The following is a 21,853-nucleotide window of genomic DNA, read 5'->3' on the forward strand; positions in this document are numbered from 1 at the left end:
GATCACAAGCACAGTTGCGATTTCACTTAGTGATTACTTTGCTTAACAAATGATTTGCTGGTCCTAATTGTAGTTGCTAAACAAGGATTACCTGTATATACACAAGATAATGTAGTGTGTGTGTATATGTATGTATATATATAGAAACATATATATATTTCTTTCCCTTTTTATCTCTTACCTGTTGTTCATGACTCTCTCCCTACTTTTGCCTTGTTTTGACAGTTAAGAGTTTTTCATTGTTGCTGATGTTTAATAAACATCAAACTATATTATTTCTGGTAGCTATATTGAGTGGCATATTTGCTCTGATCTTGATATAGGGATTGACTGGGAATCTATTGAGTGCAAACTGTACTGGAAGTTACAGTAATTTTCCAACAGAATATATAGCAACTGGTCACAAAGGTATTTACTTTAAACTAGTGACAAGAAGATGAGATAGAATAAAGAAACTTCTTATTAACTTAAAGGTCATATATCACTCACAGTGCTAATGGGAATGTCTACCATGGATTTTTCTTTTTCTTACTATGTAAGTAAATGAAGACAAAGTAGTCTTAACACATATCAGACAGAATATCTAGATGAAGTTTTTTAAAGGGCAAGAATTTATTATTTTTAATCCAGTGCAAAAGAAAGTATCTTTGTGGCAGAGAATGTAATATTTCTCATGTAAGATGTAATTATAGAACAAGAGAAAGCAGAAAGAATATTTATTTTAAAAAATGAATTCAATTGAAAGGAAATATTGGTTTTCCAATATTTGGTTTTAAACTTCAAAATTTAATTGTGGTTGGTATGTCCAACTAATATATTACAAAAGGAATGAACTATGCATATAGGCAGAGATATAAGTTTTTTCCCCCATAGATTTTTGAAGGGAGAGTTTTGGAGTACTTTTTAAAAAACTGCATTAAGTTAAATGCATTTATTTTAACTTGGAGCTTATAATACAGTTCTAATGCATTTGCTACTTTAGAATGGCAAGAATAGTGCATCCAATTTACAATTATGACTGTGAAAGGCTTGACTGAGATTTCCAACTGCCCAGCCCTGCCCCAAACTCCAAAAATGAGGATATTAAAAGACAAAAAAGACAAGAAATAATGAATTATGGTTGTCATATTCCAAACAGCCACAAGAGGGTAGGATGTACAAAGAATTTATTTGAAGAGCAGGGGACTAAAGTCACAAAACATTAGAACATAGAAAATAACCCATAGAAAATAACCTATAAATAATATACTTTCTGAGACTGCATTGCATCATTTAGCATTAATGTCACAATAAAATATTTTAATTGATTAATTATTTGAGGAAGTTCAAGAAACGATTATAGGAAAAATTGTTCTGAGTGACACAAACAAGTAAGGGTAGGAAGAGAATGAAATTCAGTGGATTGTATCAAATCACATGTGAAGATGACAGAGGGAGCCATTCACAGTCCAGATCAACACACAGTATTTAAGCCAACAGATCTAGGGCATCAGAGGTATGCTGTCTTTGTGGTTTGAAGACTGCAGCCTTAGGCTTCATGTAGAAAGATGATTTGACAGCATCTACAAGGGCATTAAAAAAGCCATATATAGAGGCAGTGATTCACCATTTTCATGCCCCATACAATTGGCTAGGCATATAATGGGACAACATTTAATACTCTCTGAAGCAACAGTTGCTGACAATTGCATTTGTACCTCTTAATGCTTCATCAATATATAAAAATGGCAATTCATAACTGTAATAATTCTCTTCTCTTGAAAATCCCACTTAGCTTAATCTAGATTTTGCTTTTCTGGAGTTTCAATAAATTATTTGTACACTGTTCCATTGAACTAAATAGCATCTACAGCTTACATTTTATGCTGCAATGTGTTGCAAATTCTACCATTAATTTTGGGGGGGGGTGCCTTTGATTCACTCTTGACTCCTGACAACCATGTGGACAAGCCTTTGTGGTTTGCTTGGCAACGGTTTTCTGGTTTGCCATGACCTTCTTCCAGAGCCACAGAGAGAGAGAGAGAGTGACTGGTCCAAAATCACATAGCTGGCTTCACCCCTAAGGCAGGACTAGAACTCAAATTCTCTTGGTTTCTAGGCTGGTGTCTTTAATTACTACACCAGATTGGCTCAATAGACAATAAATAATCATTACTTAAATGAGAGAGATTTAGCCTGAAGTTATAAACATTACTTGATAAATGGTTGAAAAAGAAGCTGTTTGTACAAATGTAATGTAACCTGTGACTCCCAAACTCATTTCTGGGTTGGAATATAACTAAAGAATCCACACTTTTCCAGGGGTTGTGCTGAAGCTCAGATCCATGCTGAACATATTTAAAATGCATATTTTGAAAGAAAATGCATTCAAAATATATATTCAAATACTTGTTTAAATGTAAAAATCAATGCAAATTTTTTTTTTAAAGAGAGAAACCATAAATTACATCACATATAGCAATCACAGGGACTGAAAATAGCATGTTTTGTCTCCTTTTGCTTAAAAATAAGACCCATGGAACTCGGTATGATTTATTTTTGAATAAAGATGGGGATGGCTGAGCAAACATGGGTGTGTGTGGCAAACCAAGATTTTCTCAAAATGTCATGCCAGGGATGACATAGTGATCCAAATCTTGCCTTACATACTCACATCCTGACATCTGATGCAAGCATGTACGTGACCATTTTTGCATCATAACATCAAATTGTGTGTTTTATCACTTATTTCTCCTCCCTCCCTTCTCCAGATGTCCATGGTCCCCAATCCCTTTATGTAATTTATTTTCAACATTCTGTTGCTTCAAAAAATGATAAAAAGGAAGCTGGAGTTATACAGGAAGCTCCTATACATTAGGGATTTACTTTTTTGCCTGGAAAACTGCTGAAAGCAACTCAGGATAGTATGATTCATTAGCCCAACTTGTACCAACAGTATAGCTTTCAAAATAAAATTGAATGAATATTTCTATATCTGAAACCAGAATCAGAAGCAATGCTGTTTACAGTCTTGATATAAAAATCAGTTAATTAATTTACCCAATTTCTATCTGCTGTTCTGTTCAAATTGAAAATTCAGTGCATAAGACAAGCAAAACACTCATGCAAATGATAAAAATGCACTACACACAAATCATAAAATTATTGACAATTAAAGGTTTGGTTAAAGAGAGGCATCTTTACTGATCATCTAAACGCAGAGAGAAAGGAAGCTGAACGAATTTTATTCCCTATGCCTGTCCACAATGAGAGACATGAACTTCAGACTCTTTTGGCATGTATGCATCAACATTCATTTTAGAATATGAAAAAAGATCTGCAGTCCTCTAAAGCATTTGTGTATAGTGTAACAAAAAGCATATCTATAGGAGAATCTGAATAGCTAGAGACTAATTTAGTGCATAGTGTGTCACAGTGTATTATTGTATCTATTTGTGTTGCCTCCACTTGATGATCTTCAGTGATTGATGTGCATGTGTTAATTTTCAGGAACTGCAGAGTGAATAAAATCTGATTGGTTGTCTGCAATTTTTTTGGCATAATCAAGAATCATGGAATCTAAACATATACTTTCTTATTCTGACCTTGTGGTAAATATATGACCATGGTCATATTAAGATACCATATCTAATATTCAGAAAGTGTAAAAATAAAGATTTGTCTCATTCCAGTTGATAAATGTTGGATAATGGGTAGACTTAGAACATGGAACACTCCAAATTACCTCTGTTTTCATTATTTTACCCCCCACCTCCTTTTAAAAACATTATTCTGTTGCGTTATTAGTCATTCTGGTTGGATGACTAACACCAATGACTAAGAGAAGTTAGATTTGGCTAAAAATAATAAAATACAACAACAGATACTCAAGCTGTTATTAACTTGAAGACAGATTTTCCTACTCTGCTCTGTTGTGGACTATAATTTTCTTATACCAAAGCCTTACTTTTATGTTCATTTTAGAAATGATCTTGTGCATGGTTGAAGACCTTATTATGAAAGCCACTATTTTTCCCAAAGTTTTTCATTAAAATCGTCAGTTTAAAAGAATTACATCGGCTCTGTTGTTTGGAGATATAAGATCTATAAAACATGACTGGAAAAAGTCAGCCACACTGTTGTAAAGAACCAGCAGGACGCAACCATTTTATGACAGGACTGTGCCAGTTCCATTGGTAACAGTTGGTCTTTACAATCCTGCCTGGAATGTTTATGTCAGGAACCACCTCTTGCCATTTGAACACATCTTAGGAACATTAATCACTTCTGAGGCTCTTTCTGCAATCCAGGTATTGTCATGTAGTCAACCAGTAAGAAGAATGGGGATGGCTTTTAAGCAACCCTCCAAAGAGATGTTTCTGGCCCTATATCTCCTCACTTTAAAGCAGGCGCTTCACACAGGATTATTTTAGAATCCTCTTTTTTTTTAAAAAAAAAAAACTTTTTATTGCTGCATGGTTTTAATTTTGTTGCTGCAAGTCACCTCATGGCTACTTTGCCTGAGAAAAGTACATTTTCCTATCACTAGACTACCCTTTCTTCTCTATTTTTTTTTCTTTGTTTGTAACTGCAGATGACAAATGTGTCATGGAGTATATTCATGACAGGAAGGATGTAAATAGATTGATCAATATGCAGAAAAATGAAACCTGGTTACATCACTAGGTTTGAAGCTTGCTATCTAGGAACAGTAGAAAGAGTTTTCTTCTATTTTTATTTCTTCTAATTTTTCAATCATTGTAAAGTGCCAGTTTTTTTTTTTTTTAATGCTAGTGATAGTTTCTGTAGTGTCATACTCTTTTCAGTTTTGTCTTGAAAATCTATTATAATGATAAAAGCAATAAATAGAACATTGTGTGCAGGGCTGTAACCTGGCAGGTTTATAAGAGCTGGTTGCTACCTATTTTTTCATAAGAACTCCACCCGGATGGTGATGGAACATGTCCAGGTCCACTGCATCACCATCTGACTTTCCAGGTACTTCTGTGCTGTCATCACTTATGACTCGAAGGAAGCTAGTGCCAGTGGCCCCATAGTCCATTGTTGCTTCTGCAATAGTGGCCAGTGTCTTCTTCTCTGTCCTTATGCAGGTCCCAGTACCAAGTTGCCATTGGGAGACACATCTCCGGTTATTCTGTGGAATGTGGCAGCGCTGCTGTTCCCTTCCTTCTCCCACAGCCCTTTTCTATCCCAGATGCCACTGCAGCCAAATTCTCAGGGTGCAGCTTTCACTTGCTTCTGGAGAGCCCAGTCATGAAGAATAGAAAGTACACAGCATATTGCTGCTCTGCTGTGGTTGCTGCACCTCTTCCTCTCACTCAGCATGGTCACTTTAGGAGTAAAAAGCCAGGAGGCAAATTGGTTGTTGCCAGGTCAGGTAGCATTCCCAACTGTTTATCTGTGTTTTATTAGTGTTGCCCATTAACAGGATGCTCCATCAGAGTTAAGATGTGACTCTTCAGGTTTCTCTATTTCTTGCTCTGGTAGATCTGCAATAATAGCAGATAATAACTATGTCCATGGAATAAAGCCTAATAGTAGAGATGATCCTGAGGTAGCAACTCAGAGATTCATATATTTGATCTTTGTGTGTTTTCATACCCACAATTAAAGCTGGCTTTTCTGTCTTCTCTGTTGCTTGAGCACCAGTTGTTTATGCAGCATAGCAGAAGAGACTTAAACATGGCTCTTTAATGAGAAGGCTACAAAGCCATGGACAGAAATTTCTAAGGCAAAAATGGGGAGCCTCAGATATTGTTAGACTTAAGTTCCTAGCAGAAGCAGACAACATAGAGGTAGTCCTCAATTTACAACCATTCGTTTAATGACCATTCAAAGTTACGATGGCACTGAAAAAAGTGTCTTATGATAGGTTGTTGCACTTACGACTGTTGCAGCATCCCCACAGTCATGTCATCAAAATTCAGGCACTTGGCAACCAGTATGTATTTGCGATGATTGCAGTGTCCTGGGTTCACGTGATTGCCATTTGCGACCTTCCCAGGGGGCTCCCGAGAAGCAAAGTCAATGGGGGAAGCCAGATTTGCTTAACAAACATGTGATTCACTTAATGACTGTGGCAAATAAAGTCATAAAATTGGATGCAACTCATTTAATGACCTCAATACTTAGCAACGTAAGTTCCAGTCCCAATTGGGGTCATAAGTCAAGGACAACCTGCATTTAATAGTCAGAGAAGATGGCTGTTGTATTCCAATAACTTCCTGATGGAAACCTTGACTCAGAGCAAGCAGTTTTTTGCTTTCAATATACAACACTCCACTTGATCTGCCAAATTTCAGACTTTTCTTTATGCTATTCAAACTCCTGTACTATTATTTGTAAGAAGGTTTTATAAAAATACAGGTTGCAGTTCTCCATCTGATCACTTTTTCCCCCAGTAGAGGGTATTATAGCTGTAAGAATAGAAAAGCAGAAGTTTCCTTTTGAGAAGAGGTTGACCAACTATTATTTCCAAGTGAAATGCAAGGTCCTAAAGCTAGGGGTTGTAACACAGAGGGAAATGTCTCTGTTCATCTTTTCTTTTCAAATGGAACTGAAAAGCAGATCAGAATCAGCAACAATGTTATTCAGTTATGAAATATGAACTTCATATTTGCAAGTGGGCACTTCTAACAAATGGTTATTACTGAATGACCTTCCTGAACTGGGATACTCCAGAAGTGTTGAAATTATGGACACACCACATTCAGGAAGGCTGGCTGAAGAATACTACATGAGGCAGGATACTACATGAGAGTGTAGAATAACCCCCCCCCCCCCAAAAAAATTGCTGGTTAACTGTAATGAAGCTATTAGTATAAGAATTAATAGAAATGACTCTCAATTGAATATAGTGTTAGTATTTTGAGGTTTTTAATTTTTATACTTTAATTTTAGTCCTTTTATAACTCTGATATATAATCTTAAATTAAAATTCTTAATCATTCCTTTCACACACAGATACACAAACACCTAATTGTTGTTATGATTGATCTGGATGACAATGTTACAAGAGATGTACACAAACTCATATTTTGTTTGCAAGCAGATTCTGCAGCAGTATCTTCCTCCTCATGCCAGATTATAGTCTGCATTTTATAAAGATTTCTTAAGAAAAGGCTAATTGAACAGATGAATGCTCCACTTAACAAGAATTGAACTAGATGGTTTTTTGGTGAAGGTTCTTTGTTCATGATGCAAAAAATTAAATTCTGCTAACACAAGTCAAAATTGTTATAGTACAGTTATGCTTTGTTTCTTTCCAGATCAGGTACAGCATGAAATGATTCTGATGATTGATGTAAATTACAGGTTAGTGATTGGAGAAACCTGGGGAAAATCTAGCTTTTGCTAAACCAGTTTTAAAGAGAGGTCTGAAGGAAGTGAGGACTGTGCCCACAAGTTTTTTTTTTTTTAACCTCTGTCTCTCAGCAGACCATGGTCAGCTAGCTATGATATCCCACCTCTTGCTGTATTCTAGCATCCAAAAAGAAAAACTGAATTGGAAATGAATTTGCATCCAGATGCCTGCCATCCTGCTTCCTAGAAGTAAATCCTGCTGAGCTCAACCAGAATTATTCTTTAATAGGAATATTTTCTGCAATTTAATTTTCTGAAATTTAATTATGTCCTCATAACAATATTCAAGATAATTGCACTTATCCTTTGCTCATATTCTGCATCACAGAGAATAACCTATGGCCAGGGTAAATAAAGATACAGAATTATTCCTCATACCAGATCTGCTTTATGCTCTTATGAACAATGCTGTTATGAAAAACATCCTCCATACTAACTAATGCATTTGACATTTTCAATATGAGAAGGGCGCAGCTATAACCTGATGAAGAGTTATACGTGAATGATGGGAATATGAAAATTCATTTTGAATTTGTCTTGTACAGTGAAGTGTGGTGTCATGCAGTGAATAAAATTAATGGAAAGCTGAATCAGGAAAGAGAAAATCCATCACACAGCACATCCTATTTCATCTTATGAAATCTGCTTTAAAGCTGTGTTAAACTATCCAGAACCCTCTGGACCCACTGTTTGAAGTGCTAAAGCACCTCATCCCCTCAAGGACTTGGTTGGGTGCTTCAGGAGCACGGCTGCTTCATTTCAGCAACAATCCTTGTGGAAGAGTCATCTGTGCATACAGATACAGGCTCAGATGATGGGGAAACATTTCAAGCAACAGATTTGGAGGGATGCTTTGCGAAGGGTTCTTACAAATCATTTTGCACAGCCTTATCTGCTACCAGGAAATGTGCTGGTAGTACTATACTAGTGAGCTATTTTGAACCATTCACAACAGTGCTCATAATATGTGATGTCAAAGTAAAAAAGGGGTGAATTTAAATGAGGAGTCGGGGGAGAGGAGGGAAGGTTTGCATTATTGTCTGACTGATTGACTGACTTCCATTCCATCTTAAACTTTTAACCAATGCTTTCTTTTCCTTCTTTTTATTTCCCTTCCCTTTAACTTTTAAAAAAAGCTGTTTTTTACAAGCATAGTTCCAGAAATGATCTGGCAACTGTATGGTTGGGAGCTAGTATAACTCCAGCGAAGCTATGCACTGCATGGCATAACATCCTGTGTAAAACTGATGTTGCCTCTGTTTCAGAAGTAGCAATATTATGCTTTGAATGTCTTACACAGGATAGACATCAAGGGAAGGATGCTATTTCTGAGCTTTAGATCCTGGCCATAGGGAAAGCGATTATAGATTGTTTCTTCTGATTCAGCAAGTCTGATATTTTCTTCTAATCCTGTTCTTGTAACAGGAGATACTAAGGGTTGAATCAGGCACATCCTACCTGAAAAAGCATGTCTTCAAATATATGAACTCTATCTTGATTCCAATAAGCTGCTTAATTCTTTAGCTCGATCAGAACTTCAGCTGACAGTCTGTGTGTCTGCTAAGGATTTCGTAGCACATTGTCCACTGCACCAATAGCCATTATTTCCTCAGCTACCATTGCTTGAAAGATTGCATCATCATCATCATCATCATCACCATCATCACTCTCTGTATCCTACAGACATATGGCAAAATGGAAGCCACTGTTCTTGTAAGAACGGCAACCGGAACTGAGGACTCCTACAGATTTTCCACAGAGCAATTGTTTTATTTCCTGATGTCATAAAAATGACTTCAGTGAATGTCAGCCTTATGCATAGCAGTAGCTTTTTAAGGGAGTAGTCTACACTGCCATAACTTCTTAAAGGGCAAAGAACACATGGCTTCTGTCACCATCACAATTTAATTTCATCTCTTGATTCCCCAACTGAAAATATGTAATTTTATTAAATTCTTAGCATTTCCATTTTTATTAAATTTGTATGTTTTGTGAAGTGTTGGAACCCACAGGATTTATTTGCAAAATATTTTAAAGTATTTTCTGGATCCTTTTTATTTCAATTGAAAATGCCTATTCATCATTAAAATAATCACCCACATACATAAAAGAAAGACCAGCAGCAGAATGACTTAATTACTTCATTCTGACCAGCTTCAAAGCCTTCCAGAACAAAACATCTTCAGACAGTCTCAGAAAAGCATCAGGGAGTGGCCAGATGGATCTAACAGGGAGAAATGTTCCACAAGCTAGGCACTGTAAGGGAAGAAAGCCCATTTGTACATTACCAAGTACCATCCCCCAGACTGTGGCAGGAGATTAAGAAGATCCTCACCAATATATCTTTGAAAGCAAATGGGGATGAAGTGTAAAGAGGTAGCCCTTGAAAGAGTGTTGTTGTGCTTGTTGTTTAAAGGAGAGAGCTAAGCACTTTGACTTAATACTAATGGAAGAGAAAATATGTAGCTCAGAGTTGAACTGTGGAGTCCTTGGTGCTCTCTGAGCTAGGTTGTTTGATTACAGATGTTTTATTACCTGGCTAGGGAACATCATAAGTGCTAGTGAGTGTGGGATTTTCTCCCTGTTTATAGACAGTAGCTTGCCCTGCCAGTGTTGGTGAGGGTCTGGTTTTCTCCTTGATAGTTCCTTGTTTACAGTATTATTTTCTGCTTGATTGTTTGTCTGGTATTAATCCCTGCTTATCTGAGTGTAGGGTGCTGGAGAGGATGTATTTGTCAGAGTCTGCACACTCAATCCCAAAATTCAGTAAATCCTCTGGAGACAGAAAGTTCCATCAGAGATTTCTTTATTCAGGAGAAGCATACAGCATCATAGTTTGTTGAGTCTGATTCAACATAGCAAAGCCTTGTCTTTTTAAGCCCAACTTCCCCCCCTTCTAGGTTTCTATTCCCGCTTGCAGCTCATCGTGCCTTGCTCCGGTTCTCACACCTCCTGGCCTTGGATGTCTGGTTCAAGATAGAGATAACGGCACCTGGCCTCCTCTTTCCCCCCCTTTTTATGGCAGGTCAAGCAAACGGTTAGAATAACATTCCCAACATTTCACTATTGATCTATGGTTAGCAATAAAAGCAAAAGTATGGTTAGTAATAAAAGCACATTAAAATAATTGAAGATTCTGGTTTGCGGAGATCCTGACATGCCGCCCTCCAACAGAACGAATGTTCCTACATTCGGAAGAAAATCTGAAAAAGAAGATAGAAATATTACAATGATCATTAACATGGTTACTTAGGCTTGTCAGGGTATTTTGAGTGAAAACGAGCAAGTAGTTTAGGGGCTTTAACATTAATACTGTCTACCCATTTGTGATGGGTTTTGGGAAAATGTTTCCATTGAATCAAGTACTGGAGTTTGCCTTTATGTTTTCTAGAGTCCAAAATGTCTTTTACTTCGAAGTGACTTTGTCCTTCAATCATGATAGGTGTTGGTGGAGATGGATCGGGATGCCAAGTTTCAGATGGCTTGAATGCTTTTAGTAAATTTGCATGGAAAACAGGATGAATGTTTCTATAATGTTTTGGCAATGATAATTTAAATGCCACAGGGTTTATAACTTTCTCAATTGGGAAAGGTCCCACATATTTTGGAGCAAGTTTTTTAGATGGTTGGGAAGATTTTAAATTCTTTGTAGAAAGCCAGACTAGGTCACCTACCTTCCAAGGGGGGTTTGCAGTGTGTTTTCTGTCAGCGAATTTTTTATGCTGGCTTTTTGCTTTTTCTAGAGATTTCCCAATTAGTGGCCACAGATTTGTAATGTTATTTATCCATTGGTCTGTTGAGAGTTCAGGGAGGTTTTTAAGTGGTAATTCTGGGAAAGGCGGGAAGTCCTGGCCAGAGGCTATTTTGTATGGTGTAAATCCAGTGCTTTGATGCACTGTGTTGTTATAAGCTACTTCAGCGAAAGGAAGGAGTTCAGACCAATCATCCTGTTGATGATTAGTGAAGCATCTTAAATATTGTTCCAATAAAGAGTTAATTTTCTCCGTAGATCCGTCCGTCTCCGGATGAAAACTGGAACTCAAAGCTTGAGTAGATCCAAGTAATGTAAGAAATTCCCTCCAAAATTTGGAGGTGAACTGTGGCCCGCGATCTGAAATCACCCGCTTGGGGGCGCCATGGAGGTGGTAGACATGTGTAATGAACAGTTTAGCTAATTTTTTAGCATTTGGAATTGATGAACATGGAACAAAATGTGCTTGTTTAGAAAACAGATCCACGACAACCCAAATCACTGTGTTGTGATTACTCAGAGGTAAATCCACAATAAAGTCCATAGAAACTTCCTCCCAAGGTTTTTTTGGAGATGCCACAGTTTGAAGAAGGCCGAGAGGTTTCTCCCCTCTCTTCTTTGACATTGCACATACAGGGCATGTAGAAACATAGTCGGAAATGTCCTTTCTCATGGTTGGCCACCAAAATTGTCTGCGCAAGAGGTGTAAGGTTTTTATAAATCCAAAATGCCCTGAGGTTTTATCATCATGTCCTCTTTCTAGGATTTGTTTACGAAATGAAAGTGGAACATAAAGCTTGTCTCCCATCCACCAAGCTTGGTCTTCATGGGTTAGAGTATTTTTATTATTCTGGAACCATTCATCAGAATCTAAAGCAGCATTTATCTTTTGGAGTAGGTCGTTGGTAGGTTTTTGTTTTTGAAGTTTTGCTTGAGATCTGGTTAGGGCCACTGAGCCAGGTTCTGTTTGAGGTGGTGCTTTAAGGATTACCGGGGCAACCACCTGTTCCCTTTGGCTGTTATGCTGAGGCAACCTTGACAATGCATCAGCTAAAAAGTTTTTTCCTCCCAGTATGAATTTTAAAGTGAAGTTAAAGCGACTGAAGAATTGGGCCCAGCGTACTTGTTTAGGAGACAACTTCCTTGGAGCTGTGAGAGATTCCAAATTCTTGTGGTCTGTCCACACTTCAAAAGGCTGGGCTCCCCCCTCAAGGAGATGCCTCCAGGTTATAAGGGCCCAGCGTACTGCAAAAGCCTCCTTTTCCCAAACAAGCCACCTTCTTTCTGTCTCAGTAAATTTGCGAGAAATATAAGCACAGGGTTTGAGTACACCCTCTTCATCTTTTTGAAGTAAAACAGCCCCAATTGCTATGTCCGAGGCATCGGCCTGTATCACAAATGGCTTGTCAGGGTCTGGGTGTTTCAAAATGGGCTCTGCTGTAAATAAAGCTTTCAGAGCCTCAAAGGCTTTTTGGCACTCCTCTGTCTATGTTACCGGGGCCCCAGGTTTTTGAGCTTTTGCTACGACTTTGCCTTTTGTTTTTAGTAAATCTGTTAATGGCAAAGCCACTTGTGCGAAGTTTGGAATGAATTGGCGATAAAAATTAGCAAAGCCCAAAAAACTTTGCAATTGCCTCCGAGTTTTAGGTGGTTCCCAACCCAAAACGTCTTTTACTTTAGAGGGGTCCATTTCAATTCCTGCATTAGAAATGCGATACCCCAGGTAGTCTACTTGTGTTTTATGAAACTCGCATTTTGACAGTTTGGCATATAATTGAGCTTTCAACAATTTTTTTAGAACAGTCCTCACCAATTTCACATGGTCCTTTAGGTTGTCTGAGTAGATCAGGATGTCATCTAAATAAACCAGCACTCCTTGATATAAATGCTCATGTAGCACTTCATTAATTAGTTGCATAAACACCCTAGGCGCTCCCGAAAGCCCGAATGGGAGGACCTTGTACTCATAGCATCCAAAGGGGGTCGAAAAAGTGGTTAAATGCTCGTCTCCTTTGCGAATTCTTACTCTGAAATATGCCTCCCTTAAGTCCAATTTAGTAAATATTTTCCCCTTTGAGAGTTGAGCAAGCAGGTCCTTCATCAAAGGGAGGGGATATTTATTTTCTTTGCAGATTGCATTGAGCCCCCTGTAGTCCGTACACAGCCTCAAGCTTCCATCCTTTTTTTCCCGAAATACAACGGGAGCTGCCATGTGTGTTTATGCAACTAATTAATGAAGTGCTATATGAGCATTTATATCAAGGAGTGCTGGTCTTTTTGTTTCCTTCTTACTTTTCTTATTGTTTCTTTTGTATGTGTGATGGAATGGAATTATGAAGGCCAGGCTCAGGGAGATAAACATTTTCTTAACTCGCCGGAGGAGCGTGGGAGCAACAAGAGGATGAGACTGGCACTTCCCTGAGGAATTCACACTGTGGTGGCTGGCTGGCTTGGGAGCTGGGGTTTCAGTCTGGGAAGATTTTTGCTAGAGGTTGTAGCTAATAAACATAGCTGAACTGAATCTGCATTGTCTCTTGGAGTTCCTTGCGCTAGGCCTGACATCAATCTTCCCAGACTGAAATCCCAGCTCCCAAGCCAGCCAGCCACAACAGTGTGAATTCCTCAGGGAGGTGCCAGTCTCATCCTCTTGCTGCGCCCACGCTCCTCCGGCGAGCTAAGAAAATGTTTATCTCCCTGAGCCTGGCCTTCATAATTCCATTCCATCACAGTATGGTGTGCACATGTGGTTTATCTCTATGTGTCTATTGATGGCTGATGTGTCTGAGTGCCAAGCTTCCAGGAATTCCCTAGAATTTTTGGATTTAGCTTGGTCTAGGATGCTCAGTTTCCCAGTTGCAACTATGGTTGAGTCTGTCCATGTTGTGAGATTAAGGACTTTTCTTTGTGTCTTCTGATTGCTAGTTGGTGTTCATGGATGTGCTCTGATAGCCTTCTGCTTGTCTGTCCTTCATAATGGCTGTTACAGTCCTTACACTGTGTGTTGTAGATGACTCCTGTTTTTTCTTCTTGGGCTACTGGGTCTTTTGGTTCACTTATAATGTTTTGAAGGGCTTTAGTTGGTTTGTGCGCTACAATGATGTGGTGTGGTTACAATAGTCTGTTGGTTGCTTCTGAGATGTTTCTGATGTATGGCAGTATTATTCTTTTTATACCTTGTGTTGGTTGAGCTATAGTGGGTTGAATGATCAGGAACTTTTTGATAAAGTTGTATGACTATCCATTTTGTTGGAAGATGTTGTATAGGTGGTCTGTTTCCTTTTTCTGCTGTTCTTAGTTGCTGCAATGCGTTTGTGCTCATCTGAATAATGTTCTAACCCAGCACCTCTTGTGGGAGGTTGGGCTGTTACTTTGGGGAGCACTTGGTTAGTGTGGTTTGTTTTTCAATAGACTTGTGTTTTTAATTTGCCATCATTTCCTCTGCTGCTGAGGATATTCAGGGAGGCTAGTGTGTTATTGTTTTCTTCCTCCCTTGTGAATTTTATTCCTTTGAAGATGTTGATTGTTTCATGTGCTTTTTCTCATTCCTTTTTTATTATGATGGTGCCGTCTACATACCAGATCCATACTTTTGGTTGTATGCCTGGGAGTGCTATAGTTTCTAGATGCTGCATTACAGTCTCTGATGAGTGTTCCTCTGATTTGTTGGTATATTTGTCCATCAAACTGAAAGCAGGTAGTGAGGCAGAGTTTGATGAGGTCCATGATTCTGGGTATTTCCATCTTAGTGTATTTGGTTAGGCTGGGTATGTTATGTAGTAATGGTGCCATGGATTCTTTTGCTAGTTCTGGGTCTATGGATGTAAAGAGTGTGCTGACATTGAATGAAACCATAATTTAATCTATTTTTAATCTATTTTTAGGTTTTTTATTTTCTGGAGGCACTGTAGTGGGGAGTTGATAGAATATTCGGTCCCCTCTTTGAGGTGTCCAAGTTTTTTTGCAAGTTCTTTTTGTGAGATTTGCCCCGTTCGACAGAGAAACTCTCGTGACACGTGTGGTTCACATAGAAGGTTTACTCATGCGTAACGTAGTAGTCACAAGCAAAGCCAGGACTGGCTTGGTACAATTGCATCACTTGTTATATTCCCCCCTTCCCGCGCTTTTTCCCGCCTCGTGATCGCGTTGCGGCTGTGGGCTATTAGGCCCCCCAATGTCCCCCCTGATCGTTCATGATGGCAGGGTCGGTCAGAGTCCATTGTCCTTGATTGCCAGTCCCCCTCCGGCTGGGTTGGTCCCTCCCTGCTACGTGCAGACCCGCGGGTTCTGTGCTGCGTTGCGATCTTGTTTCGCTGCCCTGCGGCCCCGTTCCTTGCTTGCTCGCGCCGTTATCAGTTCATAGTTAAAAGCTTCCGCTGCGGTTTTCCTGTTTAGCTGGCCGCAGGTGGCTCGTTAATTAGCGGCGCTTTCGGTTCCTCTTTTCCCCGCTAGCTACCGCCGGTGGATTCCGCGTGGTCTGGTTGCGAGCTTCCCTGCAACCCCGTGCTTCCCTGAAGCCTCGTGCTGACCGAACCTGACATGCCGCCCCCCTGACGACAACTCCCCCCCCTCGGTCCTATTTCGGCTTCCCGGGGTATTTGCTGTAAAAGTCCCGCACTAGGTCCGGCGCCCTTATGTGGGTTTTACTCACCCATTCGCTGTGGGACTTGGGGAAATGTTTCCATTGCACTAGGAGCTGGGTCTGCCCCTTGTGCCTCCGGGCGTCCAGTATCCGGTTGATTTCGAAATGCTGCTCCCCCCCGACCATGATGGGTGGTGGTACTCCCTCCGCCTTGTGCCAGGCGTTCCCCGGCTTGTGCAACTTTAGCAGGCTGCAATGGAACACCGGGTGGATCTTCCCGAGGCTTTTCGGGAGCGTCAGCCTGACGGTCACCGGATTGATGACCTCCGAAATGGGGAACGGCCCCACAAACCTCGGGCTGAGTTTTTTCGATGCCTGGTGCGTCTTTAGGTTTTTCGTTGACAGATACACCTGGTCCCCCACTTTCCACTTTTCCTCGGGGAGCCTCTTGCGGTCCGCGTGCTTCTTGTAGTCGGCTTTGGCTCTTTGCAATGCCGCGTGCGCCGCTCGCCGGGTCTCGTCGATTTGGGCGAACCAGGCGTCCAGGGAGTTGATCTGGGATTCCGGCTGAGGCAGCTCCGGCATGGGGACGAAATCTCTCCCGGTGGCTACTTTGAACGGAGAGAACCCGATGCTCTTGTGGACGGCGTTGTTGTATGCCACCTCCGCGAATGGTAGTAGCTCCGCCCAATCGTCCTGTTGGTGCCCCACGTAGCAGCGCAGGTACTGTTCGAGCCCCCCGTTCAGGCGTTCCGTGGCTCCGTCCGTCTGCGGGTGCGCCGCGGAGGATAGGGCTTGTTTCGTCCCCACCCGCTTCAGGAACTCCCGCCAGAACCGCGCGATGAAATTGCTGCCCCGATCGCTGACGATACGTCGAGGTGCGCCGTGGAGTCGGTAGACATGTTGCACGAACAGTCTCGCCAGCCCCTCGGCCGTGGGGACTCGCCGGCACGCTACAAAGTGCGCTTGTTTGGAGAATAAGTCCGTGACCACCCAAATGGCGGTCTTCCCCTTACTCTCCGGGAGCTCCACTATGAAGTCCATGGCGACCTCTTGCCAAGGGCCGTCGGGTTCCGCTACCGGCTGGAGTAGGCCTCTAGGTTTGCCTTTGGCTCCTTTCGCTGTTGCGCACACCGGGCAACCCCCCGAGTACGCCTCCACGTCCTTCCGGAGCGTGGGCCACCAAAACTGCCGCCGGATTAAGTGGAGTGTCTTTACGAAGCCGTAATGCCCCGCGCTCCGGCTGTCGTGGGCTCTCTCCATGACCTCCCGTCGGCAACCCTCGGGCACGTACAGCTTTCCTTCGTGCCACCACAACCCCTCTTGGCCGGTTAGCGCCTCTCGGTTCTGCTTGAGCCAATCGTCCCGCTCCGCCGCCTCCGCGAACCCTTGCCTTACTTCAGATGCCGCGTCCCGTCGCTCCCCCTTGGTCTGGCTTCGGGTCACCGCCTTTGCAGCCAGCCTGCTGGCGGGGATGACGGAGTCCACGATCTCCTCCCGTAGGCTGGCGTGTTGGGGCATGCGAGACAGTCCATCCGCTAAGAAGTTGCGCTTCCTGGGGATGTGTTTCAGTGTGAACCTGAACCTCCCGAAGTATTGGGACCACCGTGCCTGTTTGGGGGATAGCTTACGCGGGGTCTTCAGGGCCTCGAGGTTCTTATGGTCCGTCCACACCTCGAACGGTTCAGTTGCCCCCTCCAGTAGATGCCTCCACGTGGCCAGCGCCCACTTGACCGCGTACGCCTCTTTCTCCCACACCATCCACCTCCTCTCCATCTCGGTGAATTTGCGGGAGGCGTAGGCGCACGGGTGGATGGCCCGTCCGGGCTGGGTTGGAGCAGGACTGCTCCCGTTGCCACGTCTGATGCATCCACTTGGATTATAAACCGCCGGTCTGGGTCGGGATGGCGCAGGATCGGCTCCGCGGTGAACCGCCGTTTTAGTTCCTCAAACGCCCCCTGGCATTCTGCAGTCCACGCGAGTGCCATGCTGGGCTTGGGGGGATTTCCCAGTGCCCTTGGTTTTTAGCAGGTCGGTTAGGGGAAGGGCGATTTGGGCGAAGTTCGGGATGAACTGACGATAGAAGTTCGCAAACCCTAGGAAGCTTTGGAGTTGCCTCCGGGTTCGCGGCGCTTCCCAGCCCAGGACATCCCTTACTTTCGCCGGGTCCATCTCAATTCCCCGGCTGGATATTCGGTAGCCGAGGTAGTCTAGTTGCTCTCGATGGAACTCGCATTTCGAGAGCTTTGCGTACAGCTGTGCCTTCAGCAGTCTCTGGAGCACCGTGCGCACCAGGCTCACGTGCTCCGCCACGGTCTCGGTGTAGATGAGGATGTCGTCCAGGTAGACCAGGACGCCCCGGTAGAGTAGGTCGTGCAGCACCTCATTTATTAGCTGCATAAATACCCCCGGGGCCCCTTTTAATCCGAACGGCATCACGGAAAACTGGTAGCTTCCGAGCGGGGTGTTGAACGCCGTCTTCCACTCATCTTTTGCGCGGATCCTAACTCTGAAGTAGGCTTCGCGCAAGTCCAGTTTTGTGAACACCCTCCCCTTCGACAGATGCGACATCAAGTCCTTCATCAGGGGGAGGGGGTATTTGTACTCCGTGCTGATTGCGTTCAGCCCCCGGTAGTCTACGCACATACGGAGCGAGCCGTCCTTCTTCTCCCGGAATAACACCGGGGCCGCTAATGGTGACTTCGCGGGTTGGATGAATCCCCGCGCTAGGTTCTTGTCTATGAACTCGCGCAGGGCCCCCATCTCCCTCCTCGACAGGGAGTACATTTTCGGCTTAGGCAGCGTCGCTCCTGGCTCTAGCTCGATGGCGCAATCACTGGGCCGGTGTGGTGGGAGCTGGTCGGACTCCTTCTCCCCGAACGCTGCCGCCAGGTCTCGATACTGCCTCGGGATTCCGCCGCCCGTCGGGGGTTCCCCGGGTCCGGCCCCTCGCTTTGCGGTCGCCTCGCCAGTCGCCGCTGCCTCCCCTCGCCTCGGGATCGTGGCGGGTCTCCGGGGTCCCGGCGCTGCTGCTGCTGCTGTTGCTGTTGCCGCCCGGGTCTCGGGCCCCATCTGCTCTCGCCCCGTCTCCCGGTGTCCCGGACCCTCCGCTTGTCCGCCGGTGGTTGCGGCTGCCTCCGTCTCCACGGCTCGGTCCCCTCTGCTCTCGCCCCTCGCTGGTCTGTCGACCCCGAACCGCACTGCCTCCGCCGTCCAGTCGACTCGTGGGTTCCGCCGCCGCAGCCACGCCAAACCGAGTACCACCGCGTAGTCGGCCACCGGGACCACCACGAACCTCAGTTCTTCCCGGTGACTCCCGATCGTCATCTGGACCGGCTCGGTGTAATACTGAGCTGGCCCCCCCCTGCCAGCGTGCCATCTAACTGGCTGAATGAAATGGGCTCCCGGAGGCGCCTCAGCTGTAGCCCGAGCCCCGAGACCACCGCTGGGTGCATCAAGCAGTGGGTGCAGCCCGAGTCCAGTAGCGCCCGTAGCTGCGCCTCCCCTCCGGATCTCACCCCCCGGACGTGTATCCTCACCCGGAACGGTGGGCAGTCCTCATCTCCTATTGGGTCCGCGCGCCTCGACTCCCCTGCTCGCACTGGGACGCCGTTCAGTGCGAGCGCGCCTCGTTTCCCGCCGGCTCCGAGTTCTCTCCGGAGGATGCTGTCTCCGGGGTCGACCACCCCCCGCGTCCTTTCTCGGTCACCGCCGCCACTGCCCCCTTCCGCGGTCGGTCACCGGTCCTTTTCCCGTTCGCACGCGGGGTTTTGACTTCGGGCCGTGGTGGGGCGCCTTCCTGCTCCGTCGGGCACTGCGCCGCTCGGTGGCCTCTGCCTCTACATCGGAAGCACAGATTCGGGGCTCTGGTCGCCTCTCGCCTCCCGGTGGAGTGCCGTCGACCGCTCCGTCTCTCCTCGGGGGTCCTCTCCCTCGGCCGGTCCCTCGCCTGGTCCCGTCGTCTTGTGCTCTGTTGGATCTGCCGCCACGCCGATTCCGCCGTTCCGGCCAGCCAGATCCAATCCTTCACTGTGGACGGGTCGTCCCGCCCCAGTGCCCGTTCCAGGATCTCTGGGTTGAGTCCCCTCTTAAAATACTTCACCTTCAGGGACTCCGGCCAGTCCGCGAGCTTCTCGGCCAACCTCTGGAACTCCAGGGCATATTCCGATACCGATTTGCCCCGCTGTCTGAACTGTAGGATGTCGTCCTCCGCCCGCTTGGCGCTCAATGTGTCCTCGAATCTGTCCCGGAGCGCCTGCATGAAGTCCGGGAATCTCCGTAGTTCCGCCGCGTTGGCATCGTACAGCCCGATCACCCAGCTGGCTGCTTGGCCATCTAGCAGCTCGGCCACGTAGGATACCCTGTCCTCGTCTCTAGCGAATAGGTGACCACCCCTCTGCATGAACCCCCTGACGTGCGTCAGAAAGTGCGGCAGCTGTTCGGGGTCCCCTGAGAACTTCCCAGTGATACCTCGAAGTCTCAGGGCGTCTGCCGCCCGTTGGTCCTCCGACCGGGGCACCGTGGGTGGTGCCGGCGGGGGTGTCGGACCGCCCCCCCTGTCGCTCGCCTCCTCGTTCACCGCCGGTGGCCCCACTCTCTGTAGTAGGGTCTGGAGCATCGCCTCCACGGCGTCTAGGCGTCGCTCGACTCTCTCCTCTAGTCGGGCGAATTTCTCGCTCCACTCACGGTTCCGGAACCCCGAACCCCGGGTCATCGTAACGCCTGAATCGTCTGGTCCTTGGTTCACGCCCATCGACCACCGCTCGGATGGAGTGCGCCCGGCCCTGGCCGCTGCCCCGTCGCTCCCGGGCGGCTCCGACCGCCCTTCCGCGAGCCTGGATCCCTCGCGCTCCAGCTGACCCACGGATTCCTCGTCGCTGGTCATGCCTGTATTGAGAAAGAAAACGCTCCTCGGTGGTACCGGGTAGCGCTGACGGTGAGTCCTGGCTTTATGTGAGATTTGCCCCGTTCGACAGAGAAACTCTCGTGACACGTGTGGTTCACATAGAAGGTTTACTCATGCGTAACGTAGTAGTCACAAGCAAAGCCAGGACTGGCTTGGTACAATTGCATCACTTGTTATATTCCCCCCTTCCCGCGCTTTTTCCCGCCTCGTGATCGCGTTGCGGCTGTGGGCTATTAGGCCCCCAATGTCCCCCCTGATCGTTCATGATGGCAGGGTCGGTCAGAGTCCATTGTCCTTGATTGCCAGTCCCCCTCCGGCTGGGTTGGTCCCTCCCTGCTACGTGCAGACCCGCGGGTTCTGTGCTGCGTTGCGATCTTGTTTCGCTGCCCTGCGGCCCCGTTCCTTGCTTGCTCGCGCCGTTATCAGTTCATAGTTAAAAGCTTCCGCTGCGGTTTTCCTGTTTAGCTGGCCGCAGGTGGCTCGTTAATTAGCGGCGCTTTCGGTTCCTCTTTTCCCCGCTAGCTACCGCCGGTGGATTCCGCGTGGTCTGGTTGCGAGCTTCCCTGCAACCCCGTGCTTCCCTGAAGCCTCGTGCTGACCGAACCTGACACTTTTGCTATGTTGTATGTTGGGGTCCATGGCAACAATACAGTTGGACAAAGAGGTATGTCATGCTTGTGCGTGTTTGTATGTATCACAATACATACAAAAAGCCAAAGAATTACTGGAGGACAAAGTAACTACATCCCTGGAAACACCAACCCAGTACAGAAACTAGACAACGTGATCAACAGAACCTTTAGCGACTTAACCAAAAAAGATCAAATCACAAAAGAAGAACAGTGGCAGACACAAAGCAGTGGACCCATCCTCCCATGCTTCTACGTATGGATGTCCCATACGTAGGATGGATACACAAGCCTGATGTGTGCATCCACGCACACACACACAGACACACACACACACACAGACACACACTTTTTTTAAAATGAAACCATTCATTTACCCTGTGGACATAATTCTAAAGTTTTAGAAGTTTTTTGTGTTAGCTTTTTAGTTAATTTAAATTTCTTAATAAAGTAATCTGTGGCTTTCTGCTGCATAAAATGAAGTTATACTACATAGCGAGAAATGAAATATTCTATTTTTCTTTTACGCAACATTAATAGCTATCTTCAAGTAATTACTCTTCTGGACAGATCTGTTTTAGCATGTCTGAAAAAGAGACATACCTCATTCAAATTAACTCCACTTA

The sequence above is a fragment of the Python bivittatus genome, unplaced genomic scaffold, assembly GCF_059951505.1.
Source record: "Python bivittatus isolate LINGU-HERP-01145 unplaced genomic scaffold, Pbiv_v1 ctg000480_np1212, whole genome shotgun sequence".
NCBI lineage: Eukaryota > Metazoa > Chordata > Lepidosauria > Squamata > Pythonidae > Python > Python bivittatus.